The 26782-nt window shown below is 43.1% G+C and overlaps 1 protein-coding gene and 1 long non-coding RNA gene across 3 annotated transcripts in view; one reads left to right on the plus strand and one right to left on the minus strand.

The window, feature by feature from the left end:
• STK38L (serine/threonine kinase 38 like) overlaps positions 1–9539 on the minus strand; it is a 48880-nt gene extending 39341 nt beyond the window's left edge. Inside the window, exon 1 of the mRNA XM_048050135.2 lies at positions 9390–9539. The gene's annotated coding sequence lies outside the window, so the exon portion shown is untranslated. The remainder of the gene's footprint in view (positions 1–9389) is intronic.
• Positions 9540–9917: 378 nt separating this feature from the next.
• LOC106038210 (uncharacterized) lies at positions 9918–23512 on the plus strand. 2 transcript variants are annotated; one of them, XR_007158862.2, is made up of 3 exons: positions 9918–10250; positions 12673–12783; positions 17636–23512. It is a non-coding gene; the product is annotated as an uncharacterized lncRNA (long non-coding RNA). The 2 variants fall into 2 exon arrangements; XR_001208452.3 differs by having other exon boundaries at positions 12673–12737.
• The last annotated feature ends 3270 nt before the right edge of the window (positions 23513–26782 follow it).

The following is a 26782-nucleotide window of genomic DNA, read 5'->3' on the forward strand; positions in this document are numbered from 1 at the left end:
TTTCCACTACTCTTTAAATCCTTTCAAATGAAATGATCTATACTATGCATGAAAAAATGGATGCATATCTTAGGTGTTTTTTTCCCCCTAAAAGCTGTTTTTGACTGTAAAGATTATTTTACAGAGCAGGCTGTTTTTTCTTTTTTTTCTTTTTTTTATTTAACCAGATAATATGCAAACATATTTATTCACTATACCCTCACCATGGCCAGACATCAAAGCAGAAGCATTTCTGGCAGGCTCTGAGGAACCACTTTACTAGTTCCATCAAAGTATTCAGCAAAGTTGTGCTGCAGCCTTACTGCTGGCAGAATAAACTGTAAGCAGCAGCTGAAATCAGTGGCAAAGGTCAGGGCATGTTCAGAAAGGGTATATTCTCTTGTAGTGGGTTTACATGGCAAGGTTTTGGTAGCAGGGGGCCATAGGGGTGGCTTCTGTGAGAAGAATCCAGAAGCTGCTCTATGTTAGATAAGGGCCCGGCCGCTGGCCAGAGCCGAGCCAGTAAGTGATGTCGTTTGTGCCTCTGTGAGAGCATATTTAAGAAAGGGAAAAAAAACTGCTGCTACACAGCAGCTGGGAGAGAGAGAGGAGTGAGAAACAGCCTTGCAGGCACCAAGGTCAGTGAAGAAGGAAGGGGAGAGGTGCTCCAGGCGCCAGAGCAGAAGTTGCCTGTGGCAAGGACCATGGTGAAGCAGGCTGTCCGCCTGCAGCCCATGGAGTACCACGGTGGAGCAGGGTTCCACACTGCAGCCCATGGAGGAGACCACCATGAAGCAGGTGGACCTGCAATGACAGAGGCCTGTGGAGGACCCCATCAGAGCAGATTCTGGGCCGGACCTGTAGCCCGTGGAGAAGAGACTATGCAGGAGCAGGTGACCTGGCAGGAGCTGCTGGCTGTGGGGGACCCAGGTTGGAGCAGTGTGCTCCTCATGGATGGACCCCATGGTACAGACCCATACCTGGAGCTTGACGAGCTGCTGCCTGTGGGAAGCCCACGCAGGATCAGTTTGGGAAGGAGCTGGTTAGAGCTGCACCACAGCAAGTCAAATTGAGTGTCCACCCTGAGACTAACAGCACCATCAGAGGGATTGAACGTATCAGTACAGTGCTCATTTTGCACTCCTCATCATGACAAAGATCTGAGCAGTAAGTCTTAGAAAACAAGAGCACACATCCTTGTTCCTGTCATAGGAAACTGATGCAAGTGAACTTGCATCTAAATTGCATCCCAGGTGTTAAAATCAACCCTCTGGGAACACAAAGATTTACATACTCAAACTGATTAGCTGGTAGACACAGTACAGTCCTCACCTGCACAGCTCCATCCTTTTACATTACTACACCAGCAAACTTGAAAGCCAAATTTTAATCCTGCACACTTGTTCTCCTATAACACTCTCTTAACTACGTGGCCTCAAATTTGGAGACAACTTTCCATTTCTTTGTGCACTTGGGGCTCAGGGGGACTCCAGTGTGTTTCTTCCTGTGGAAGGGATGGACAAACACAGCCTGTAAACGGCACTAATGACTCAGAAACAGAGCTTGTTAAGTGGTGCATGCTATAATATAGGAAAGAAGCTGAAAAGATTTCCATTGTCTTTGAAGGCTTGCCAGCAGGGCTTGAAAATCTGAAGCATGCCACTTTGTTCTTCTCCCTCCAACTTTATCATTGGCTCATGAAAAAAGAAAAGGTAAGGAAAGGAAAGCGGAAAAAGATGACTTTAACAGGGTAAGGAAGGAATCTCCTTCTCCACCCCCCTCTTCATCTTCCAACCCACAACTGCTTTTGTTTTTCTAGATCTTTTTCTCCCTTCGATCAAAAAGTTACCCTTTTCAGTTTTTTTCTTAAATCAACTATTTCTAACCATAATGCTACCGTTTCCCATTGAGTAGTTACATTAAAGCACAGGCTCTGGCTGTACAGATAGGAGCATAAGGACAAAAAAGAATGCAGAACCCCTCAAGCTCAATCAATCTGGCAGCAGAGACAAGATTGCTTACCATGACCTTTTAGAGAAGGTAGGATAGATCACCTGTAATTCATTTTCTTACCTGAAACTATTTCTGAAGATAAGTATACTTAACACCACTGTTCATCATAACTTAGGGATTTCCAAACCATGGTCCACAGGCACCATCAGCAGTATGTGAATGGTCAGTGGGACAGGAAGTTTGGGGTTTGGGGACTTTTGTTGTTCTTTAAATCAAAGGCATATGATGGTCTCCGAGTGTGTTGCGGGTTGACAACAGACCGCAGCTCGCTGAACTCGAGAACCACAGCCTCAGCTTCTGTTGCTGTCTAACTGCTCCATGGCTTGCATAACTCAACCTCGGCAATAGTGATAGCAGTCAGATTCAGCTGAATGATACCAGGAGGACCTTTATTTGACTTCAGTTTCACACATGTCTCTTCTAAGCAGATATTAAAGGTCAATTATACTCATGTTTTGCACTACATACAAATAGTTATTCCCCCCATGAAGGTTCCCCTACCCTCTCATCACTAGATGTGTTTGATGTAACGTCCATGTTCTGCACTTTGTGCTTTTCAAACACTTCAAAGAAACAGTCTCTGCTCCATAGGTTTTCTACTCCAATTAGTGTCATTTTCTTTGACTTCTGGCTCACTCAGTTTCTACTAGGAATAATTCAAAGCATAAACAATTTACAGGAGATTATTCCAGGTGTTTTTAAAATATTTCAATCTTTTATAAAGGAAAAAAAAAAGGTTTACAAAGTTCTTAATTTTAAGGGAATAGCAATTGACATCATCTACCTGGACTTACGCAAAGCATTTGACACTGTCCCGCATGATATCCTTGTCTCTAAGTTGGAAAGATGTGGATTTGATGGATGGACCACTCAGTGGGCAAGGAATTGGATGGTTGCACTCAGAGAGTTGTAGTCAACGGCTCACTGTCCAAGTGGAGACCAGCAACAAGTGGCATTTCTCAGGGGTCAGTACTGGGACTGGCGTTGTTTAACATCTTTGTCAGTGCCATGGTCAGTGAAATTGAATGCACTCTCAGCAAGTCTGCCGATGACACCAAGGTGTGAGGTGCAGCTGACACTCTGGAGGGAAGGTATGCTCTCCAGAGGGACCTGGACAGGCCTGAGAGGTGGGCCTGTGTGAACCTCATGAGGTTCAACAAGGCCAAGTGCAAGGTCCTGCACCTGGGCTGGGGCAGTCCCAAGCAGAAATACAGCATGGCCAGCAGGGCGAGGGAGGTGATTCTCCCCCTCTGCTTTGCTCTTGTGAGACCCCACCTGGAGCACTGCGTTCAGCTCTGGGGCCCCCAGCACAAGAAGGACGTGGACCTGTTGAAGCGAGTCCAGAGGAGGGCCACAAGGATGATCAAAGGGCTGGAGCACCTCTCCTGTGAAGAAAGGCTGAGGGAGTTGGGGGTGTTCAGCCTGGAGAAGAGAAGGCTCCGGGAAGAACTTATAGTGATCTTCCAGTACCTAAAAGGGGCCTACAGGAAAGATGGAGAGGGACTCTTTGTCAGCGTGCATCGTGATAGGACAAGGAGTAACTGCTTTAAACTAAAAGAGGGTAGGTTTAGACTAGATATTAGGAAGAAATTCTTCACCCAGAGGGTGGTGAGGCACTGGCACAGGCTGCCCAGAGAAGCTGTGGATGCCCCATCCCTGGAGGTGTTCAAGGCCAGGCTGGATGGGGCTTTGGGCAATTTGGTCTGGTGGGAGCTGTCCCTGCCCATGGCAGAGGAGTTGGAACCAGATGGTCATTAGGATCCCTTCCAACCCAAACCATTCTGTGATTCTAACTGCTACTTATGCAACTGAGCAGCAAAGTCACCAAATCTGGCACCTAAGTGAGTCAAGATGCTCACATCATACGTATTCTATATGAACTCTCCTTTTCTGTTAAATGAGAAGATAAACAGGACAAGATAGCAAAGAGTCCCCATCAAAAATCAAGCATGTAAGAACCCATCTAAAACATTTCAATAGAAAATGATCATCTACACTATTTGCTCACAAGATATTTGAGATCTGAATTCATGAAGAACTTCTGTTTAAATAAACCTTGCTTCTCTGCCCTTGGTATCTTACAATGTAATGATAGCCGTGCCTATTAAGATTGGGGCAGAACTATACAATAAGACTTTACCAGAAGCTCAATTTGCAATATGTTCACGTTTTATTTTCTTCCATAAACTTAATTGTCAATATTTCCTCCTCTGTATTTTGAAATCAGACTTCATGCCTTTCCTATAGCATTTGCAGAAACCAAGATCCATGCTATAACTAATTTCAATAAATACAGGAAATAAATTATTTTCAGCTGTAAGCAGACAGCAAGATTTAGTAGAAGTTTTCTTTAGGCACAGCAAAGCTTTCAATTTACAGAAGCAAAACATGGCAGGTCAGTCATGGATAATATCAACTCAACTGTTAACCAGAGTACTTTACCACTTCAGTAGACTAACTGAGCACAAACAAATCCAACAAAATCCAGTGAGAAAGACCGTATATTAATGCCACGAGCAGCGATAAAATTCCTTTCTTTCACCTAATCTTGATAGTCAGAATTCACTGGGAAGCACTCAGTGTTTTCCAAGAGATGGCACATTACAAACTCCACGCCCTACTTGGTAGATAAGTCTCACCAAGTGTATTTGCTACACAGGTACCTGCTAACCAAACGCCATTACTCCACTGAACAGGAATGCGCTTCAACAGTTGGCTGTTACATGTTGGTAACAGCCATGTCTTTCATTGCCTTTCATTGCTGTACAACTGCCTAGCATCCCGCAGAGAAGCTCTTATGGGGAACAAAATTTCCTTATAGTTCCATATGTTAGTGCTTGTAAAACTATATTGTTAACTATTGTTAAACACAGACTTTGTTCTCTGTATTCTGTTTCTGTAGTTTGTAAAAGCAGGTACTCCTATTAAATGCTTAGCTTGTGATTGAATTTGTTCTCTTTTGCTGGTCTGCCAAATGCTAAATACCACAAAACAGAAGAATCTAGTTATCTTTAACTTCAAGAAACAACGGCTGCCTCAGTAAAACACAGTGCAACACTCATCTGTGAAGCTAGTAATGTAAGCTATCCCCTTCATACAGGACTCATCATGCTAAAAATTAGTGACATTTTAAGTGGAACTATTCTTTCATCATCAGGCTGATATTTGGCTGGCATTCTGGTTACCTCCCTTACAAGGCACCAGCAAGAGGGAAGGGCAGGAAACACTTTATGCAACTATTCATTGTAAAAAATAATTAAAACAAATTTTAAGAAATGTCTGTGATAAAAACTCTTTTCCAATACACGAAGCAAGAAAAAGGGAGCCTGTTGCTATCGGACTAAGGGCTGCTATTTTTACCTGGATAAGCTGGAAAATGGGGATTTTTTTCCTGAAAGATTTTTTTTTCTGTTCCCATGGGAAGAAGGTGAATATTTACACCTGAGAACTGCTCCTGCCTCTCCCCACATTCTGGTTCAGATGTAGCTAGTCAGCCAGAGATCGTTCTTCATGGGGAAATAAAGTGGCCACATCTGCATCCTCTCACCCTCTCCTGGGTGCTCAGTTGTGATACATGGAAACCTAAATGGCTAATCATAAATTCAGCTTCAAATAACAGCTAGGTGGTTCTGTGGCTAGGTAACCTGCACATTGGCTAGCTGGTGGAAAGTACTTTCCTGCCTGCAGGAGAGCTATCTTTTGGAATTTAACTGTCTGTTCAGCTAGAAGCAAGTTCATTTCTTTACTAGTGTACTCATAATAATACCAAGGATTTCTAGCAGGAGGAGCTATAGCTGTTCTTGTGTTACACAGCAGTTGTGTCAGGCCTTTCTCAGCATTAGCTTCAGCTCTACTCATCCTGGAGAAAAAAAAAAGTAGAAAAGAGTGATGTGTGGGGGAGGTCCTTTTTATCCAGTAAAACCTCCCCAGTGCCTGAACTCAGATTATTAGCGGTGCCAGCACAGTCAAGGTTTGCATGCATGGCAGAAGCAAACCTACCAGAGCAATGAACCCCCTCCCCACAGGGCAGACCTCGACACACTCAGCTCCCCCGGTGAGGCAAGCCACTCTTGGCCAGCAGCTTTCTTTTGTCTGTCCCCTTTCTTCCTTTGCAGTAAGTTTCAGGGCACTCACTCATACTTTCAGATGAACTCGATCTGTTTGTACCAAACTATTACTTGATAGTGCCTGTTCTTTGTTGAAAGGTGACTAGCAGTATCTTGTTTTATGGCTTCATAAGATTCTTGCTATTGCGAATTCCTGTAAACCCAGCCTACCTTTTAAAGTCCACCACTGTTTCCTTTTCCTAGTAAATATACAGAAAGCAACTCTCCCCTTGAAAATCAAAATCTCACACAAGCAGTCTTCTGAAGCATGTTTATTACATTAAAATTCTAGGTGTCTGCTTTCTTCATCATACTCTACTCAGTTCTAATTCCTATAAAACCATATTTCAGCTAACAAATTGCAAGTTTATTTGTAGGTATACTAAGAATATACATCACAAACTAAGTGCTAAATTTACAGTTCAAACCAGAACACAAAATCCAGTGTCAAAATTACTGAGAAATCAGAAAGCCAGATGATTGGATAGATTGCATAGATTAATACTATTTCTCAATTTGTTTTTTTCTTCAATCTCTAAGAAGTATTTGGTGAAATATAAATGCAAGCCTCACAAAATGGCCTGATTTCAAACGTAAAAGGCAGTATTAATGATTGCCAATTTTAATGCTCTCCATGCTGATCAAATTATTTATGACAAGGAAAATAAACTCTTCCTGATAAATTCCTTCATCCCACTAGCTCCTGTTTTGGTTTTATTGTTGTCAAAGAAAAAATGTTCTACTGCTTCCTCATGCAGATGCAGTGGACTGACATAAGTTATTCTGTAGCATTAGACTACAGAGCTGCAGCACTTTTCGTACCAATTCAACGACCAAGTTCACTCTTCTGCATCCGGCAAGGACCACCTTCTGATCCTTCCAAAAAGGACCCGTCTTCGCCGTGCATCCAGTTCACCATATGAATTCAGACCAGGCACAAGATAACTCCTCTCCGAGTGCACGCCCCCTAGCGTTAGATTTGGTTACCCTCACTGTTTATACAACAATGAAGTGTTCTCAGTAGTTATTAAGGCTCCAGACTGAAAAAGCCTGCATCAATGTACCCAAAGAATTAAACTTCAGTTATTTACCAAACCCACGTTTTTCTGCTAAGGTAATTTAAATACTACTGCTGACAAGTTAGCCCTAAATGCAACTATACGTTGAAATGAGCTGGGCAGGCGATAAAATGATCTTGTGGACAATATTATGCTTGATTTATGTCCACTGTCATTACCTAAGACACACAAAGCCTCTTTCCGGGGGACTCTAAGCAGACCATTTGCCACATAATATCAGCTTAGTCTTTGTGCTGATGAATACTGTATTCAGAGAACTAATTCTTGTCATTGTAATTTACATGCCTACCCTGCAACTCTTCTTAGAATACAAGTATCAAAGCTTATCAATTGGCTTTACATTTTAACTAATCCCCTGCTCCAACCTGTTGGTGCGAGAATTTTTATTAGATGGGAACTGAGTGAAAATTGAGTTTACGGGAGAAGATAAGCTTTAAAAACACAAACCCGCTGCCTAGTCAGGCAGTGGACAAAACCCACGCCATTAAGCTCCTTGTGGTCACTCAAAGATTCAAGAGAGATCCCAAATCACAGCAGGTAGCTCAAACAATAATAAATAAAGTTATGACCAATCAAGCTCAGAGTTTTCTCATTGTGCACGGAGAGCATGGGGTCCTGGTCCAGGTCCACCACAGTTTATGACTGGGTGTTTTTTTTTTCTTTTAAAAAAGACTAACTTTCTGCAAATTAGGCAGAAATGCAACATGATACTGGTTCACTAGGCTATAAATATTTGATCATTTTGAATTCTGTTTAGCTAGTGGTTTGGTGGTTTCTTTTCCCTTGAAATGTTAAAGACAAAATGCCTAATTTTAGATATTTTTTTTTCTGTTAACCAACAATATTTAAATTGAACATACATCACGCCATGGTCAAGGTGAAAAACTAAGCTCTAATTTCACAGAACTATACAAAGCTGCCTTTTTGGAATTCAAGCCACCTTTTTATAAGAGGAGAACTCGACTACATACAGCCCAGAAGATAAAACCACATCAGTTTTACTGGATACAATAAAATTTCTCAGCTACAATGAGCCTGACCACTGCTTAGCACCTGGAGGAGCACCTTGGCTTGTTTGCAAGTATTGCAGTTAACTGCTCTGGGTAACACTACAACTGGTATTTTTTCACTGTTGAGTTCCTAAAGAATAAGGAATGAAGACAGAGATCTTGAAGATTGTTTATTTTTTGGCATATTTGATGGAACGTGCCCAGTGATTTAGGGACATTTATCAGTGTTATATCCACTCACAAACAAGAGCGGACTTGGGAAAACTGTAATCAAAACACTGAATCAGCGTATGTGACAAAACCCAACATCTGTGGTCTTCAAAGTACATTTCACCACTCTACAGCAAAAGAAAAGTAAAAGCTGAACAACACAAATATACCCAACAATTATCTGAGAAAAAACTTTAAATTAAACTTCAGCATTGCTTTTCATTCAGGGGCTACATCAAGGGTCTGGATTTTACAGCAGGGAATCAGGTGTGTGACATCGGCGGGGGCACCCTTTCAGCATGCATGTGAGCTCTGTCATTCTAACCCAAAACGTTAATAAAGAAAAAGACGAGAACAAGAGACACCTCATGCTTCTTAGCATTTAAGTTTTATCTGAAGCCATTGCAAACCGCCTGGAAACACAGAGCACAAGCTGAAACTGTCAAATTACGGGCCCAATCCCAAACTCCTTCGAATACAAAAGCAGGTTTTGGATTTGTCCAGTGGAGCAAGCAGGAACTATTGAGGATTTTTTTTTTTTTAAGAGCTAATTACGGAGCTAAATCCATTAGTATTTATTTGTTTATTTCCACAGAAGGCAGGGCATCCTCACGCCCGCAGCCGCCGGTGCACCCCTCAGCGCCCACAGGCTGCCCCCCCCCCCCCCAACGGCCCCTCATCGCCCAACCGCCGCCCGCGTGCCCCCAGTGGTGGCGGCTGGGGCGGGAAGGAGGGGAGAACTCGGCGGCAGCCCCCAAGGGAGCCGCGGGCTGAGGGGCAGCGGCCGTCCTCCCTCCCTCCGTCTCGGCGGCGATGGCTGCTCCTGCTGCCTCACGCCGGGAGGGCGGCGAGCCGCGGAGGGGAGGCTGAGGGGGATTTCGAGGCGCCGTTTACAGGGTCTCACCTCCCCACCGCCACCCAGTGCAGCGGGGTGAGGAGCGGGCCGGGGTGAGGGGCGCCCCACGGGGCGGCGGGCTGCCCGCGGCACTCACCTCTCTGCGCCGCCGCTGCCGCTGCCGCCCTCCTCCTCGCTCGCTGCCCGCAGCCGGCGCGAGCACGGCCCCTTCCTCCGCGCTAATGGCAGGAGAAGCAGAGCGGCGGGAGGGCCCCGGCGGAGGGCTGGCTACCGGCGGCTCTCGCGAGAGCCCGGCGCCGCTGAATGGGGCCGCCATTGGCTGCTGCCGTTACCCGCGCGGAGCCGCCCGGTCCCGCTGCCCCGTCACGGCACCGCCGGGCCTAGCCCCGGTCCCTCGCGGCCGGCGGGGACCCGGGGAGCGTCCCCCTCGGTGCCCCGGCACGGTGTATTTACAGCCCCAGCGCTCAAGAAAGGGTGTTGGCGTGCTGTGTTCACATGGCATGCAAGTGAAACCCTGCTTTTGCTGTGCGAGGAGCAGCAGCGCTTGTGAGGAAAACTGTTATCCCGCGATGCGGATTTCTTGTAAAGCCAACGGTGTAGAGGGCAAACCTGAGCTCAGGTCGGACGAATGACATTCAATAGCACTGTTTTCTGCCTCTCTCACAGCGCCCAGCACGTGGAAGCTGGTGAATGTTCGTACTAGTGTTGTGACTTGAGGATGGTTGCTGATGACCCAGACTTATTTGGCAACCACATTTAGTTTATTTTACCTCATTAAATTTATTTTACCTGAGTATACAGTGACAACAGGGTCATAAGAGTTGGGTGCACTAAAGCAGATTTATTTCCCAGACACCTTACGAACCCAGGACCTTGGTCCTGCAAGTGGATCTATGTGTTCCATTTGCCTTCCAGCTGAGCCAGGAAATTCACCGTGGACCTACCTGAGCACTGTGGACCTACCTGCTGAGATCGGTTTTCAGAAGCATTAGTTTTGGTAGGTGTGAAATAACAGAAGCCTAAAACTAGCACATTTTAATTGGGATGCAATGCAAGAGTGCTTTCTGGAGGGACAGCCCCCTGGAGCCTGTGGTAATGAAGTTGTGCACTCCCATTTACCTTGTTGCAGTGTTGAAAGCATAGATATACAACCCAGAAAAAGAATTAGCGCAAGGGGAAAAGACACTATATATTATGATAAGTAAATTCAAAATAAACTGATTATAGATCTAGAAAAGCAGTATTTCACTAAAGCACTCTTCCCAGAGCAAAAGTCTTTACAAATCTTTATAGATACCAGCAGTAAAGGGGAGTGGCAGAACTACCACCATCCCTAACAGGAGTGGGGACTGACTTCAACTGGGGTTTTTGATGTTTGGGAGCTTTGACTTCAGTATCTTGCTTCTGCCTGCTCCCCTCCTCTAAAGCTGTCAAAGGGAAGCTGAGGGAAGCAAGGTTGGTCCCAGAGATGATGAGGACCATCTGGGACAATGAAAATTGAATGAATATTCACAACATGATGTTACAGTTCCTGACTTGCTGCTGCTACTCCTCTTGTGGGTCCTGCCAGCACAGCAGATGGCAGACACTGAAAGACCCTTTTGCCAGTGGAAAATTACTGAGTTTTGCTGGTCCTGTGTATGTGTGTGTGAGAGGGGAAGTGGGGCAAACTTCTATTTTCAGGGGAGGAAAGGAAAACAAATGGTTCCTAAAACTACAAAAATTACCAGCATGTAAAAACTGGTCAGTTATTTTGGACAATGATAAATGTCTATTTACATAATGAGTTTTCTTCATAATTCCTTATAACTTTCCTCATAAGTCAGCATTGTGAGTTTTCCAAAATAGTAGTGCAATTAACAAGAGAAACAACAGTGTAACTATAGCACTGCCTGTTACTTAAGAGACTGATGGAAAAACTGAGTATTTCATATTTCTATTTTTACCTGCCTGTGGAAGCATTTTTTTTAGTGGATTTTCCATTGCAAAATAAACATGGTTTATTTTAAATTTCTAATTTTTCTTTTTTTCTTTTTTTTTTTTCTAACGTAGCTGTATATATAGAAGGATTTTCTTTACTCAACCTTGCAATGGGATAACCTCTATTGTAGTTGAGGTCAATGGGATACCTAACATGAATACAGTCAGTCACATCCATAACCTTTGAAGGTCTGCACGCTTAAAGAAAGCAACAACCAAATGCTCACCCTGAAGTGAACCATGGCAGAACCAACCTGCAAATAATTTCTGTGCAGGCAAATGAGGTGGGGAGAGCTGACAGGTATACACAAGGTTTTAACCAAAACTGTGATGCAACTTAACAGTTATTAATCAGCAGTGTTTGCTCAATAACTTATGTTTATGTATATTTGCAGTTAGCCCTTAGTTTAGAGGTCTAAGAACCTATTGACTACATAGAAGAACATCTTTTTAAGTTGCCAGGTTTTGGTCATAGTAAGCATTTTGAAACAAAATCTTTGCTTTAAACGTGTGTACTTGTGCGCACGGCTTAATGTTCCAGTCCTGCACGCTGCAACAAGCAGCGAAAGGTTCTGTGCCCTCTGCTCAGACCGTTCTGGCTGCAGGATGAGGGTACACCCTGGTGCGCAGCAATTAAAGGCAAACACAAAAGCCTAAACACCAGCTGTCAAATTCCACTGAACCTCTGAAGCCTTCAAAAAACTTAGGGGAAGGACTGTAGCAAACCAAAACAATATAATGCTCCCATTTTTGTAATTCAAAAGAGGGATATCTTGTCTGTGAAATGATGTTTATATGAGGTTTTGACATGAATTGCTGTCTTCTGCGGTCAGTTGGTGTAACAAATACAGAACATGATATTGGAGTCATGCTAGAGATGTCCCTTGGAAATACTCTATTTTTTTAACCATAAAAAGACCTTCTCAGCATCAGAAATAACATATAAATGCTTAATTTACAGGAAACATTACAATTAGTTTGCAACTAACTGCTTAACTAATGTAACATTTAGGAATCAATTCTGATTTTCCTTTCTTGCTTTTTCTCTGTTTTTCTGTACACTATCAACCAGTTCTATTTCATAAAAATAAGCCCAAAATACTAAAACTTTTAAGATTAGTCATGAAATAAGGCAGAACTAGGTGAGAATGGTGCAGATTATACACAAACACATTTTCCAGTGTCTTTATGACTTTTTCAGATGGTTTTGATAGTTTTTAAACCAAATTTTACTTGTAATTCCCTGATCTGCCTAAATAACAAAAGTGTATGATTTTGTTCAGGGTTTTGCACCCACTGAATGTACTGTTTGGTTGCCTGATTCCTGTGGGGCACAGTAGTATACCACATGCTTATAAAATGCTGAGGCATAGAATAAAATGCAATTTCTTAATAGGCAAAGTGCAAACTTAGAAGGCATGTGTGGTTGTGCTTCACAGGGAATGTTCCACAGTTGAATCAAACAACTAAGAAGATCTTGGTCTGGAAACTCTTGAAGAATTAGGTAACGCTGAAATCGGTTGTTTTGGTACTTCTGTGGGAATATTCATGTGAGTAATATTATTCATCTTGTTGTTTGCTAGGTCGGGCTCTGTACTCAGGAAACTGCCATCAGTATTTAAAACGATGTATTTAAAACAACACAGGAACGACTGTACCAGTTCAGACCCAGGCTCTGTCTAGGTCACAGTTCTGTCTTCCTGATGGTTGTGGGCAGACACCTAGGGAAAAGGAAGAACAGAACAAACTCCCAACAGATCCCTTTAAAACCCTCCAGCTATCCTGAGCCCGATGTGATCAGCCTATATCCTAACCCCAATGGGTTGCTACTCCAAGTGCTTGTGTGGTCTCCTCCTAAAACCCTCTGAATGTCTCTCATTCCCAGCACACTTCAGCAGGGAGTTCCATGGCCTGTTGTGTGAAAATCTCTGCCTTTTCCTTATTCTGAGCCTGTTTTCTGAGAGTGTCTTGGTATCACTAGGATTGGTGTCAGCACAGACAGCGGTCTGTTGATCCTGTCTGTCAGTGCTACACTTCCTTTTATATCCTGTACCTCCTCGGTTTTCTTTATTACAGACTAAAGAGTCTTTGCCTGGAAACTGTTCCATACTTCTCATCATCCTTTTTGACCATCCCTGAACCTCTTCCAACTCTATTATATTTTCGGAAGTAAAGAGACCAGCATTTCACTATTCATGGAGTGGGTGAACCATGGTTTTATGCAGGGCCATAAACTTCTTGCCTCACTTCTTGGTTTGAAAGCAGAATACATCATTTGCTATGCCTCTTAAAATTAGTAACAAAGATGTTAAGTTCTTAATGAAGTGCCTTTCATAGGCATTTGTGACAATCCAGTTCTGTTCAGTACAACCAACTACAGACTGTTACTATCTCCATTCCCGTTCTTAGAAAGTTCTAGTTTACACTTTCCTGAAGGCCCAGATAATTTTCTTTGTATTAATAACATCTCTGTCACTGGGAAACCATTTGTTTCCATATGTGTAGTCTAAGGAACAAAGCAATTCATTCAGCTAAACAAAATCAAGGAAATCACTATGGTCCCCTTACAGGCTCTCAGCTCATATCCTGAGTGTCTTAGCAATTTACAACTATCATTCCAACACAGTATTTTGCAGATTTTCAATGCCATTTGAATGATTTCTTTGCTATGAAAGTATTACTGTTTTTTAGCATAGACTTCTGTCTTGGCTTCAACTTTTGCAGGCAATTTGGAACCCACGGCACGGTACTTCCTGGCACAGAGGTGTCAATTTCCTCATGCAGGAGTTAAAGATGTGACAAATTTGATTGACTTTGTAAGCAATTAAATTATTTATAGCTGAGTTCACTTAAACAACGTCATCTCTTAAAATATTATTTTCTGGATTCTCTCTGGAGAAAATCCTCGTGGACTTGCTATAGATATATTTAATACATGATCTTTTTCCATAAACAAAGAAACACTGAAAGTCTGGAACAAAAAAAAAGTTAGCAAAAACACTAATTAATAACAATTTTAATTATTAAAGAAGCTCAGTGTTCTTCCTCAGTTAGCACAGTCAGCTTTGAACTTTCTTTAAATATTAGAGAAAGATGAAGTTGGCAATCTTTTCCCATGAGACCCCTGAACATGAAATAATACATTTAATAAAGCACTCCTTCAGATTCTTTATTCTTAGTTAATGTATTTGATCTGGTCTTACAGTGTTTCAGGAATGAGCAGATGCTTTTTCCCCATAGAGAAGATTTTGTGTAGATTCTTTCCAAATTATCCTGATACATGGCAGATCACCTTTATATTGCAAGCTTACTGCATGGTCTGTCTTCTTACTTAATATTTGCTTTCTGCTCGTCTTTGCCATATAGCTGTATAGATCAGCTTTTGTGTCTGACATAAAGCTCTTAAAATAAGTTAAGAAAAAAAGAAACTGGAACAAAATATAAATGAAATGATGCAACTTGCTGTTCCATTCTGTTCCCTGCTTTTCAACCCTGGTGCATCTATTTTAGGGTCTGATGCTGAAGTCTCCAGACTCGCGGGAGCTATCCCATTGAATCTGTTGAACATGGAATTCTGGAGCAGCCTATGGAGGGGACATTTGTGCTTGTAAGGGACAGCTGGCACCATAGCATCATGTAGCTACTTGTAGCATACATAGGACAATCAAGAAACACAAAGCAGGCACAGGAAGCGTGGAGACTAACCTGACTGGAATTGAACCTGCTGGATTTCTTCTCCTGTAACTTGAACCCAGCACTTCAGGTTGCAGGATAGGTTCATGTGTCTGGTCTTGCAGAATGGGGATGAAGTTTGCCTGCACAAGGTGACAAGCTTCCTGCCTGAAGGCCATGGTCTTCTGGCCCCTCTCCCTCTTGACATCCTCATGTACGGATGGTCAGTGGTGGGGGAGTCAAAGCCTGCAGTTAGAGTCTGTAGCTCAGTATGGAGTTGGTAGAGAAGGTAAGAGGATGGGTTACAAGGAAGCAGAAATAAGAGATCGTTGGAGTTGTGAGGAAACGTTTCTAGGACCATGAAAAATTTGTTCCAAAGTGGCTGATATAAGCTCACTTGTGTTCATGTTTAGGCACACTGTTGCTAAGGTGGGTGCTCCAGCTGTGTAGGTACCTCTGAGGAGCTGCACTGAATGGAGGCTTTTGGGAGGGAAGAGGCAAGGGGCATGGCTAGCCTGAGAAAACTACAGTCTCAGGAATAAAGGAATCTCCAGATCAGACCCTCCGTTTGTTTCCATGATGAAGTAAGTAATGGCTCAATGTAAAGAGACCACCAGGCAGAAACTGAAGATATTTATTCCCCAAAGCTATCCTAAAATGCAGCCTGAAAACTTTTAAGAGCTCAGAAATCTGAAGTCATCTTTCCCCTCCCAAACAGTCACAAAACCATGAGTCAGAAATAGAAGGAAAGGATGGTGTTAAAAACCTGAGGTTTGACCAAGTGCTTTGATTATTTAACTTCCTCTGCCTTATTCCTCCACTACCCTACATTTCAGTGGAATAATCAAAAGCCTGAAAACTCCATCCTAAATACTCACACAAAAATGCAGCCCCTGCTCTGATGCCTTCTTGATTTACGTCTCCAGTCAGTTCCCTCACTGTCGTTCAGTCCCATTACCTGAAGCCCTCCCAGTTCCCAAAGTCCCCTTAGCAGTACCTGACTGTCTGCCTGTTCTTACTAGATTTCCCTGGTATCGCTTCCTGTTTGATAACATGAGAGGTCTTCAAGTTTTTGACAGTAATCTGGTTCTCTCTTGAGAGGTGTTGCCCCTCAGCCAGCTCTGGAGCTAAGTGCTTGAGCCCTTCCTGTTTCCATCATAACAGTGCTTCTCCTACACTTCTGCTCCTCCCTCAAAGCCACAGGCTGCTAGTGAGGAAGGCACTGTTTGCTGCCAAAGTTGCAGCAAGGGCACTTTAGCAGTGAACAGTAAACTGTCTCTGCTTTGCAGAGCAAAGAGAAGTCTGAGAGATGTTTTTGCAGGAGCAGAGCTGTCAGTTCTTCAGGTCTGCATATTTGTCATACAGATCAATTAAATGCAATAAAAATCTACAGGGATACAAAAATAATTGTTCTCAACTTGGCAAAGGTCAGTTCTTAAATGAGCTGGCTTCTTAACAAATCTGCATAACTACATGTAGTGTAACTCTAATTTGAAATAGGGATATAAAAGTCAGTTTTCACATGTCCCTCCTATAGTCCCTATGAATATCCAGAAAATGTACTCTTTGTCTAGTGAATGGTGAATTGTGCTGCTGCTGAAGTCTTGATAAACCATCAAGAGTCAGTTCTTGGTTGAAATCAGTTTTATGGGGTCTCTGACTCTGTCCATTTGTCTGTCACAGGCACGCACATGTACACAAACAGTCAATGTAGTTAAATCTGGCCCACGAAGATGCCATGTGTACTGGCCTCTGCCAGCAAGATCCTAAGTTTGCTTGTTGATAAAGATCTGAAGTTTTTGTGTCAGCAAAGGGCAAGTAACACTACGTGCTGTCGCCCTACACAGTAGGGTATCTGCCTGACCATTCAGGCAGTGTGCAATGTGAACACAAAAAGGAGTGTGCGCTTCTCCCATTCATCTCAAAAGCGACCCTCTGAAGTGGTCAAATTCATTCCAAGTGAAGTGCTAATTGCTGTGAGCATTGCAGTAATAGTTTTAACACTTCAGCAATATTTTTCAAAGTTTGCTAAGGAGAGGAATGGGTCAACATTGCATTTGTAGGTCAAGCCCATACAAGCCCATAAGAAATCGATACAATCACCCTGTGAAGAAATACATAATAAATAAGATGATGTTTTGGTGTCCCACCTGTGTCACAGGTAGAGCTTGCAAAGAAGCTACCATCTTCACAGTTTAGCCTCGGCACAGAGATTCGATTAGGTAGCCTTTTAAGCTGCTTCTGTAATACAAAATAAGTAAGCATGCTGTAATTGCCTTCCTTCTTTTGCTGCTTTCTTTCTGAGATTTACCTTCATTGTCCTTCTTTTTCGCTGTCAAGGCAATTGAGAACATAAATTATATAACTAGCCATTTCACTTTTTGTATACCACAATCCCAAGCTGGGATATAATGATCTAAGGACAATCTCCATCTGCAGGAAATAAGAAAAAAGTGATTACAAGCAAACAAAATATTACCAAACTTAACGCAGCCTCACACTTGCTTAGGCTACTAATGAGGGAGGGCAGAGAAAAGAAAACAATTCAGTTCCATTCCAGTTATCTTGTGAGCTTGGATTTTTAAGTGAAAACAATTCAATTAAGTGCCACAATGTGAAGAAAACAATTGGGTCTGATAAAGACAAGGCAGAACACTGAAGAAAAATATATGCTTAAGTTCTTACTGTAAGCCAACAAAAGATTTTGTGTTTTCCCTGCACTTATTACAGAGCCTTCACCACATTGTCTCTGAGTGACTACAGCATCGTGGAGGGGTAGAGCCGCCAGCCCAGAACATTTAGCAGGACCAGAGCAAGCAGTGCCAGATCTCTGTGGCTGTCATTACGTCCAATGAAATTCTGGGGTCCTCAGGAGTGTGGAGCCCTGCACGGAGACTGCTGGAATGACAACAGGGCGAGGAATTAAGCCTGCAATGCTCAAGTCTGCTAAGGAGAAAGGCCACAGGGGGTCCAATGAAGAAAAGCTTTTTCAAGCAACATCAAGCATCGAATTCCCAGAGCTCTGTTCTCACCCTCCCAGTCAACAGTCAAGGATCAGCCACATTTTTCAAAAATGATTGCAGTTCAGCAAACACAGGCAACAAGCTGTCAGCAGGGTGTCAGTAAATCTGGAGCTGTCAAAGGCATTTCCTTGCCTCTCCAAAGGAAGCAGAATGTTAATCACTGTACTTATTTTTCTCCTTCCGCTGTAATTAGCGATGCATGACCTCAACTTGACCACCTGAGTTCACTCAAAACTCTTGAAAAAAGCAGTACACTCAGAGGATTACTGACAAAAGAGAGTAGGTTTGAATGGACAACAAAAGGTCAAATAACTAGCCTAGATTTGTGAGGGTCTGTTAAAGCAAGCAACCTGGTGATGGGGACTGCATACAGAAAGAGTAAGCATGGATAAAAACTCTCTTAGGTATCTTGTGATTTAACTAGTATCTCCTGTCTCACTGGGACGGTAGCATTTCTTAGTAAAAACAATAGTTCAAGGGCTATTTCCAGAAAGATTGTGTACAGTAGAGTTGTTTCACTAGCTGGAGGTTTTTCATCAGCTGAAATAAGTAGGAATCCCAATTCTTTAATGAAGAATTCTTTTTTTTTGTAGGATTTTGCATGTAGAGGCTGTGGTATGACCCACAGAGCAACACAAAGCTCAAAATCAGGACTGAAGCCTTTGGTTCCTTACCCTAAGTATTATGTGCTAGGAACATATCTCAGCAATGAATGCAGAAGGGAAAGGCGTGAGAAAAGCAAACACAAACCAAATTCTTCAGAGAACCCAGAGAAGTTTCTTATTGGAAAAAAATATTTCAGATGTGAACAACACTCAAATCTGCTGTAGGGAAGAAGAGCATGTAAACTCACTGTTCATAAAGGCCTGTTACAATAAGATCTGGAAGGTAGTTCAGAGACTCACTTCAGTTATGCGGAGACAGAGATGTGAAATGCCAGGTAGAATCATAGAATCATTAAGGTTGGAAGAGACCAGTATCATCTGGTCCAACCATCCCCCTACCACCAACGTCACCCACTAAACCATGTCCCTAAGCACCATGTCCAACCTTGCCTTGAACACTCCCAGGGACCGTGATGCCACCACTTCCCTGGGCAACACGTTCCAATGCCTGGCTGCTCTTGCTGAGAAGAAATGTCTCCTAATTTCCAACCTGAACCTCCTTTGTTGATATTAGGGAGAGTCAGGGAGCAGCAAGAGCAGGGCTTCTCCACCAGGGAGGACAACCTGGGGCCAAGGGTGATCACAGCACAGGTAATGCCCTCGCTGGCCAGGGCACCATCCTTCAGCATGTGAACTGGGCGTGCAGCAGCCACCAACAGTCCCAGTCACAGCAAGCAATGCTGAGGTATGGAGTCTGCCCAGGGAGTCCAGTCAGGAGCAGCACAAAACACAACTGTAGACAAGAGCACGATGTAGATCTGAGGTCTGTCCAGGAGACAGGACTGGAGACAAGCTACCTACAATGTGGATCGGACATCCAAAGAAGAAACAGGGACAGAGATGGGGTGGGCACAGGTACATCCACAACATAATCGGGGCAAGGGCTGAAGTCCCTCCTAAGGAAAACTTCTAATGAAAAAGGCACACCAGGTCCCTCCTGAGCATGAAAACAAGTCAGACATGAGTAAGGTAGTAACAGCAGGTTTATTGTTCTCCAAGCTGCAGAGATCAAGTGCAGGGCTGTTACAGGTACTTCCAGTCCCAGTTACATTGTCTGCTTTACCTTATATTCCCCTTTTCACCCTCCCCTGTTCTTCCCCTTCCCATCCCTCATCCCCTCTTGTATAAGCAACTCACACAGGCTAGATGCTGTCCCATTGGCCCTCCTGTTGTTGTTATGATGCTCTTTTTGGTGCTTATGATATGGCTGCTTTGATCATTTCTACCCCAGTCAGCAATTCTATTTTGTCAGAGCCCCTCTTTTGTCACTTACATATGTTTCTCATTTCTGCCATTTTTCATGTTATTGTCTTGTTAGTGTAGCCACAGGTCAGGGACTGACAGCTGCATATATGTTGCTCCCCTTTTGCTATCTCTAATGCCTTGTACTACTTCATCTTGCTCAGGAATGACCTTCTGTGTATTTCAGCAATTTACATCAGCTAATAAGTAGAGAGCATTTAACTTGCAACAGCATTAGTCAAAAATCTGATTTCTTTAGCTGTAGGGACTAGACAGTTCACTGGAATTTTATTTCCAAATCGAGGACAAACACATGAGAAGTTTTTGTTAGTGGTCTTCTTCCCTTTCCCCCTTGTCAGTCTTATTGTCTGCTGCAGAGAACTGAAGAGAAATAAAGATAGATACATATTCAAAGGTGCTCTTTTTTTTTTGTTGTTTGTTTTTTTTCAAGGTTCCTTTCTCTGATCGTGACGTATTTGATCTTCTGTGACTCCAGGCCTGACTCAAAGCCCACTGACACCAGTGTTGGAGAGTAGTAAGAGCAGAGGTGGAGATGGTTCCATATCATGACCTGTTCTCTGTCTCAGCTCCTGCTGGTGCTTAGTTGAATGTATGGTGTTTACTCTTTAAAAACTGAAAAGAGACTCAACCCCCCAGCTTTACACACTCATTGAGGTATATCCAAGCTTACCTGCTAGTGAAAAATACACAAAATTGCTAAGATTTAGAAACACCCATTTTAAATCTTTAGGTGGAAATACTTTTGACTGGCTAATCACTTTTTTGTTATGCCATGTCCTGTTTGTATGTTCATTGTTTCCACTATTTAGGGAAATCACGTTTGTCAGTTTGACCCAATGTGTATCATTTAACTTACGTTACAGAGTAAGTCTGTGCTGCTGTCCTTTGTACATTTCTGTGATTGGACTTTAACACAGATTAGGCTGAGCAAGGAGGGGCTGGAGCTGACTGGGTGCTTCCCTCCCCTACCAGGAACGGGGTCAGCAAGGGAAGGGGCAGGTGTGGAGCACAAGACCCTGTGGAAGGGGGCTTGCTGTTCCTCTGCCACACATATCGTTTGGTGAAGCACCAGCCTGACTCTCACGGGTTAACTGCACCAGGCGACTTTGGCGATGGGAAGCAGCCTGGGCAAAGTAGCTCACAAATCAGTTGAGATAATCACCGCTGCAGTTGCCCTCCTTATCGGGATGGTTTGGCAGCCTGCTCTGAGCTCCAGGCTGCTGCCAGTAGAGTGCTGGCAGTGCCAAGGTCTCCAGTTTAAAATTAGGTCAGATAAACACAGTGAACTTAGAGTCAGATCCCTGTCTCCAGCGTCAACATGCACACACCCATGCTATACCAGGCGTTTACAGCTTACAGTCCATGTTGTGCTTGGAAGTCACAACACGAAGCTTTCACCTCTGCAGACCAAAGCACTGTGGGCTCACAGAGACAGGACATGTAGGAAAAAGTCTCAAAAGATTTTTTTGAAAGAGGAATTCTTGAAAGAATTTCAGAAGAGACGTCTTTGAAAGGAAAAGCTCCATATATCTTTTGTTAGCCTTTTGTTCTCTAGATCTGACAGGTCCCTAGTCTTAAGCTTTTTTCACACATTTATAGGCATATTATGGATACAATATCTTGTTTTAATGTGAAGAGTGGTGGAAAATCAACTGCTACTAAGGTACAACTATAAATCACTTGGGGAGGAGGGAATCTAGTCACTTGAGGACAACTCTGAAAGGTTTGGGACCAGGACTGCTATAGTTTGGCCCACCTCTCTCCAAGAAATGCAACCATGTCAGACATTCTTACAAGCTGTATTTTTCCCCCTTTTGGAGCTAGCAAGTCATGTGCAACTCAATGAGCTGCCCAGGCAGGGTTCCATACTGGTCAAATATTTGAAATACTAATAAAAATATTTTTTTTGATCTGAATAAGCTTGAATGACAGAGGTTTCGTGACCATGAGGAATCAGACCAAATGCCTGACCTCTTTATTTAAGCAGTCATTCCAAATTCAAACTGTTGGCAGTATGAAGTCAAGGGGAAGGCTGTTTTGTCTGGTGCATTGACTGTGGTAAATGGACTAATTTGTTTACAGGAAAGAATGGATTTGGGGGAGTAAAAGAACCTTGGCAAGGCAGGGCAGAGTGGAATAAAGGTGATCTTTGACCTCATGACCAAACTGCCAGCATTTCTCCAGCATAAAAGCAGGACTGGAAGAGTGTGTCGTTATTCATTTGGACATGACTAGGACACTTGTATTTTCCATGCTTTTTGTCTTTTTGTAGTAGCTAGACACCTGGAAAAGGATCAGAGCTGACTTCATCATAATGCAAATCATTACCGCACTGCTTTCCTCTTGACGTACTATGTCCCTAAGGATGTATGCATATTCATTTCCACATGAACTCCAGAGAGGCAGCAGCCTCTTCTCCTATAGGGAAATCAGCATAGGCCAGCTTCAATATAATGTGATGTACCCTACTTCCTGTTGACCTGAAAAACAAACTGTTCAGGATCTGTGGTGCTGGAAATGAACACACTGTTAGCTTCCCATTACGTTACACAATGTAGCAGAGGGCACGCTCTCATGAAAAATCTCTGGAACCTGCTAAGATACGGAGCAGAACTTAGAGACAGGCAAGCATCTCCAAGTGGAGCTAGCCTGTGCTCAGCGCGGAAGCGAGACCAAGCTGCATGAGGAGCAGTCAAAGTGTCTGCATCAAGATGCCCAGTCCTTCCCATTCCAGGAGCACAATGCAGCCAGATCCTGCAGAATTTGCTAGCCTGAACTCTGAGATCCACCAGTCCCAGCTTCTGTGATCACCTGGAAGCTTTCTGGAGAGCTTTAGGACTACTGCAATATATTTCTGTCAAGGCAACTGGCTGAGTTCTTTTTTATTTTTTTTTCCTAGTAGATATACTGGGGTCTGAGTTTAGAGCTCCTGAAGGCAGACTGCATGGTGCATTGATTTAGTTAGGTCTGTGTCCTGGTTCCAGTTAGGACAGAGTTAATTTTTCCTCATAGTAGCTGGTAGGGTGCTATGTTTTGGATTAGGATGAGAAGAGCGCTGATAACATGCTGATGTTTTAATTGTTGCAGAGCAGTGTTTACACCAGGCCAAGGACTTTTCGGCTTCTCGCTCTGTCCTGCCAGCGAGCAGGCTGGGGGTGCAGCAGGAGCTGGGAGGGGACAGACCCAGGACAGCTGACCCAAACTGGCCAAAGGGGTATTCCATACCATCTGACGTCATGCTAAACAATATATAGGGGTGGCTGGCCGGGGTGGGGGGCCGGCTGCTCGGGGATAGGCTGGGCATCGGTCAGCGGGTGGTGAGCAATTGCATTGTGCATCACTTGTTTTCTTACACATTATTATTATTAATACTATTATCATTATCACTATTATTATTATTATTATTATTGTTATTATTATATTCCTGTCTTAATAAACTGTCTTTATCTCAACTCACCGGCTTCACTTTCCCGTTTCTCTCCCCCATCCCAGAGAGGGAGGGGGGAGGGTGAGCGAACGGCTGTGTGGTGTTTAGCTGCCAGCCGGGTTAAACCACAACAGTCTGTTATTGACAATTAGAGGTTTTCTGTCAACTGTGTGCAGGTATCGAACTACAGTCAGTATGTTTCTTAGGCTGCTCCTGAGGTTGGTTTTGATATCATCTGGTATTGTCTGATTTTGTGTTTTTCATATGCTTTTTGTTAGACATTTGTTGATGCCAAAAGGGACACAGAACATACTTTATGTATTTAGGTATGTAGATAAAACATATAGTGAAATCGTGTAGGTACTTCACTGAAGGTTTCAGTTCACAGAGGCGCACAATGGTTTGGGGTGCTAAGGCCTAAATCCAAAGCTGTGACTCCCCACATTCACGGGAGTGTGAGTTTCATCCCAAGAGATGCTAATCAAAGTGCTCTGCCTGATTCTACCCTCTCCGGGTGGCCCTGCCTATTTTACAAAAAAAAAAAACGACGTTAAAAGGAGTCTTTACAGTCCTCTAGAAAACATTGGGGAAAATGAAACACTGCAACAACCCTTACTTCCCTTCCACTCAAGAAAAAGTCTATTTCAAGCAGGGTTTTTATCCTACTGCTGTTCTGTCTTCTCAGACTAAGCCACACCATTAATTTTAGCCAAAGTAGTCACTACGTTTGTGCTTTTTTGAACTTGCTTTTCTATATCCATTCTTCATCTGATTTCAAGGTCACATGCTGTATTTTAAGCATGAAATTCATATTCTACCACCTACATGAACAAAGCTAATCTTGACAAAGAACAAACTCTTGCTACCTTACAAGTAATTGTCTGTAGCCTAGTGCAGTATTTCTGTATTATTCCTGATTAGGTGAAAAGAAGATGAACAGCTGTTGCCAGTAAAAATCACATTTCGCTAGCTGGACTTTGAAAAATATAATGATACAGCACAACTAAATCCAAGAAGGCAGAATTTATGCCATTGTGCTATTACACTGCCAGAAAACTATTCTGAACTGAACAGCATTGCAAATGACCACGTAAGAGAGCTCAAAATGAGGACATTCACCAAGGAATAACTCATGAATTTAGCCATTGGTTAAGCTGCTTCTTCCTTCAAACATTGCCCCATCTGGTCTAGCAATTTTGCCCTATCTACTGGTAGAATTTTGTGATTTTGTTTTAAATTGCTATAATTTCCTCCCCTCATGCCTAGAGCACTGTGCAATGCCTTACTTAAGTCAGAGCAAGTAACCAAATAGGTCAGTTCCTTACAGAACGGTGGTAAGTCACCTGTCATACAGCAACTCCATAGCTGCCACATCCACTCTGGGCATGGATTTACCTTGTGAAGCAGACACATACGAGCACTGATAGGAAAGGCCAAATGGTCTGAGATCTGCAAGATTCATTGAATCCATCTGCTATGACCAGGCTGGATTCCCAGGAACTGGGTAGCTGGGTACAATGTTATGAAGCAGCTGACAAATTTCTCCTGCTCTTGCCTGTAATAATATTTCTAGGCATGCAGTGAGGCAATCAGAAATAAAAGTAACAAAAGCATCTCAGTTAGGTGTATTATAAGTCACACAAGACTACACCCCTGGGTTTGTGAAATTTTCATCACGCCCTTCTTAAAGGGACACCTCTAAACTAGTTTTGAGGTCTGCCAGGAGAGGATGTCATTAAAGAAACAGTTCCTGAAATGTGAATTGATTGGCTGTTGTAGTATCTAAAACTGGCACTCAAAGTCTCAATGCAATTTCTTAAGCTTTCTTAAAAAGCATTCAGAAACACTTCTCATTATTGCGAAAAAGAGTTTTTTTTTCTTTCAATGTATTAAGAGAAGCAGGTGCCATCCAGGTCATCGCTAATGAAAGAACAAGGCAACTCTTACCCATCTACAACTTAGAGCTGGAGTTCAATCCTACACTGTCAAGGTTACTCTTTAATGCTGCTCTTACAACCAGCTATCACCTCTGCCTTCCTATTGATGCTTCCTGTTGATGGTGGTTCCCTTCTGACACGACGTGAAGAGCCCGTGACTTCTGTGAACGTGTGAGCTTACGGCTTTAGCAAGGGGGCTGAGGGAAGCCTCCGCATCACTTACACATTGGCTCTTCTTTCTCGTTAATGTAGTATATCACCATGATATCTATTCTGCAAAGTTATTATGTAGAGGGGAAAGGACACTTTCTATACCTTTCATGTCTCTTGGCCTGTGGGCATTCTAATTCTGAGATTTTAATTTAAAATACAGAGAACAACTATGTTGTAAAGAAAGTGACTAGCGGAACTTCCATAAAAAGGGGATAGAAAGAGCAAGCCAAATTGCAGGTCTAGTTGAGCTAAGACATTTGAAATTAAAGGGAATTAGGAATGCAATAAGTTGTCGGTGATTTTTACTTTCAAAAAAGCTGTGTAATGACAGCTTAAAGCAAAGCTGGTTATGCAAGCCTGTGCTGGTCAACAGGGCAACATTTAGTCAAATTTAAGAGAATTTCTTTTCGGTATTGTGTCCTAAATGTTGGGCAAAACATGCGCTGAATCATCTGAAAAACCTTGTCTCTATATGTAAGGTGTTAAGGGGACCAATTAGGTGGAAAAATTATTCACTCCATTTTCCCCAATTAGCCTGGTTTTGGAACACCTTCCCTAATCCTCTTGCTTTCAGGCTGTGTGTGCTGATGGGGATGAGCAGCACCTTACTGCAGACCCCTGCTGCTTACAGAGGGAACAAGTTGTTGGTTACTGCCAAATGCCACCAGCACATGGCACACATCATGAAAGGAACAGGTCCCACATTCGTCAGCTGAGAAAGAAATGCGTACAGGATCTCTCTAACATTCTTGGTGTCCAACAGCTAGCATCAAACATGTAGGTAGAAATCAAACCATAATACACTGTGGCTGTGTGTAAGAATTCCTGTTTTTATTGTGGGGCTGGAGGGGAACTGTTGACCTGGACACTCCGTGCGTTGTTGCTGTGGTCTGAAAGGAAAAGTCTGCCATGGAAGGATGCCTCTCTCTTATGAATGGATTTTCTTCACACTTCCCTAACTGCAAGCTGGGAACAAGCAGGAGAACATTGGCCTCAATGCAGCTTATTTTCGAAGGAAAGTAGAGGAAGCAGTGCATAGAGCGGTGGGCCTCCTGCGGCAGTAGCTGACAGAGTGAGGAAGGCAACTCAATAATAAGTATTACTGACCACATTTTCATTAGTCATTCTCTCCCTCATCTGCCTCTGCTTAAAGACATCACAGCATAAGCACTAGCTTGAATTAGTTGTTATTTATAGCTCTGCCTATGAACAGAGCCTTCTTCCAGATACTGAAGATAAATTTTCCCTTTCCAGAAGGAAACTTTTTCCTCCTTGTTGCAGAGCGATAAAGTAAGCTGCTTTCCTCTGAGCGTTTGGGTTCTCCTACTGCAGCATATCATCTATTTCTG

This window comes from Anser cygnoides, chromosome 1, assembly GCF_040182565.1.
Source record: "Anser cygnoides isolate HZ-2024a breed goose chromosome 1, Taihu_goose_T2T_genome, whole genome shotgun sequence".
Lineage (NCBI taxonomy): Eukaryota > Metazoa > Chordata > Aves > Anseriformes > Anatidae > Anser > Anser cygnoides.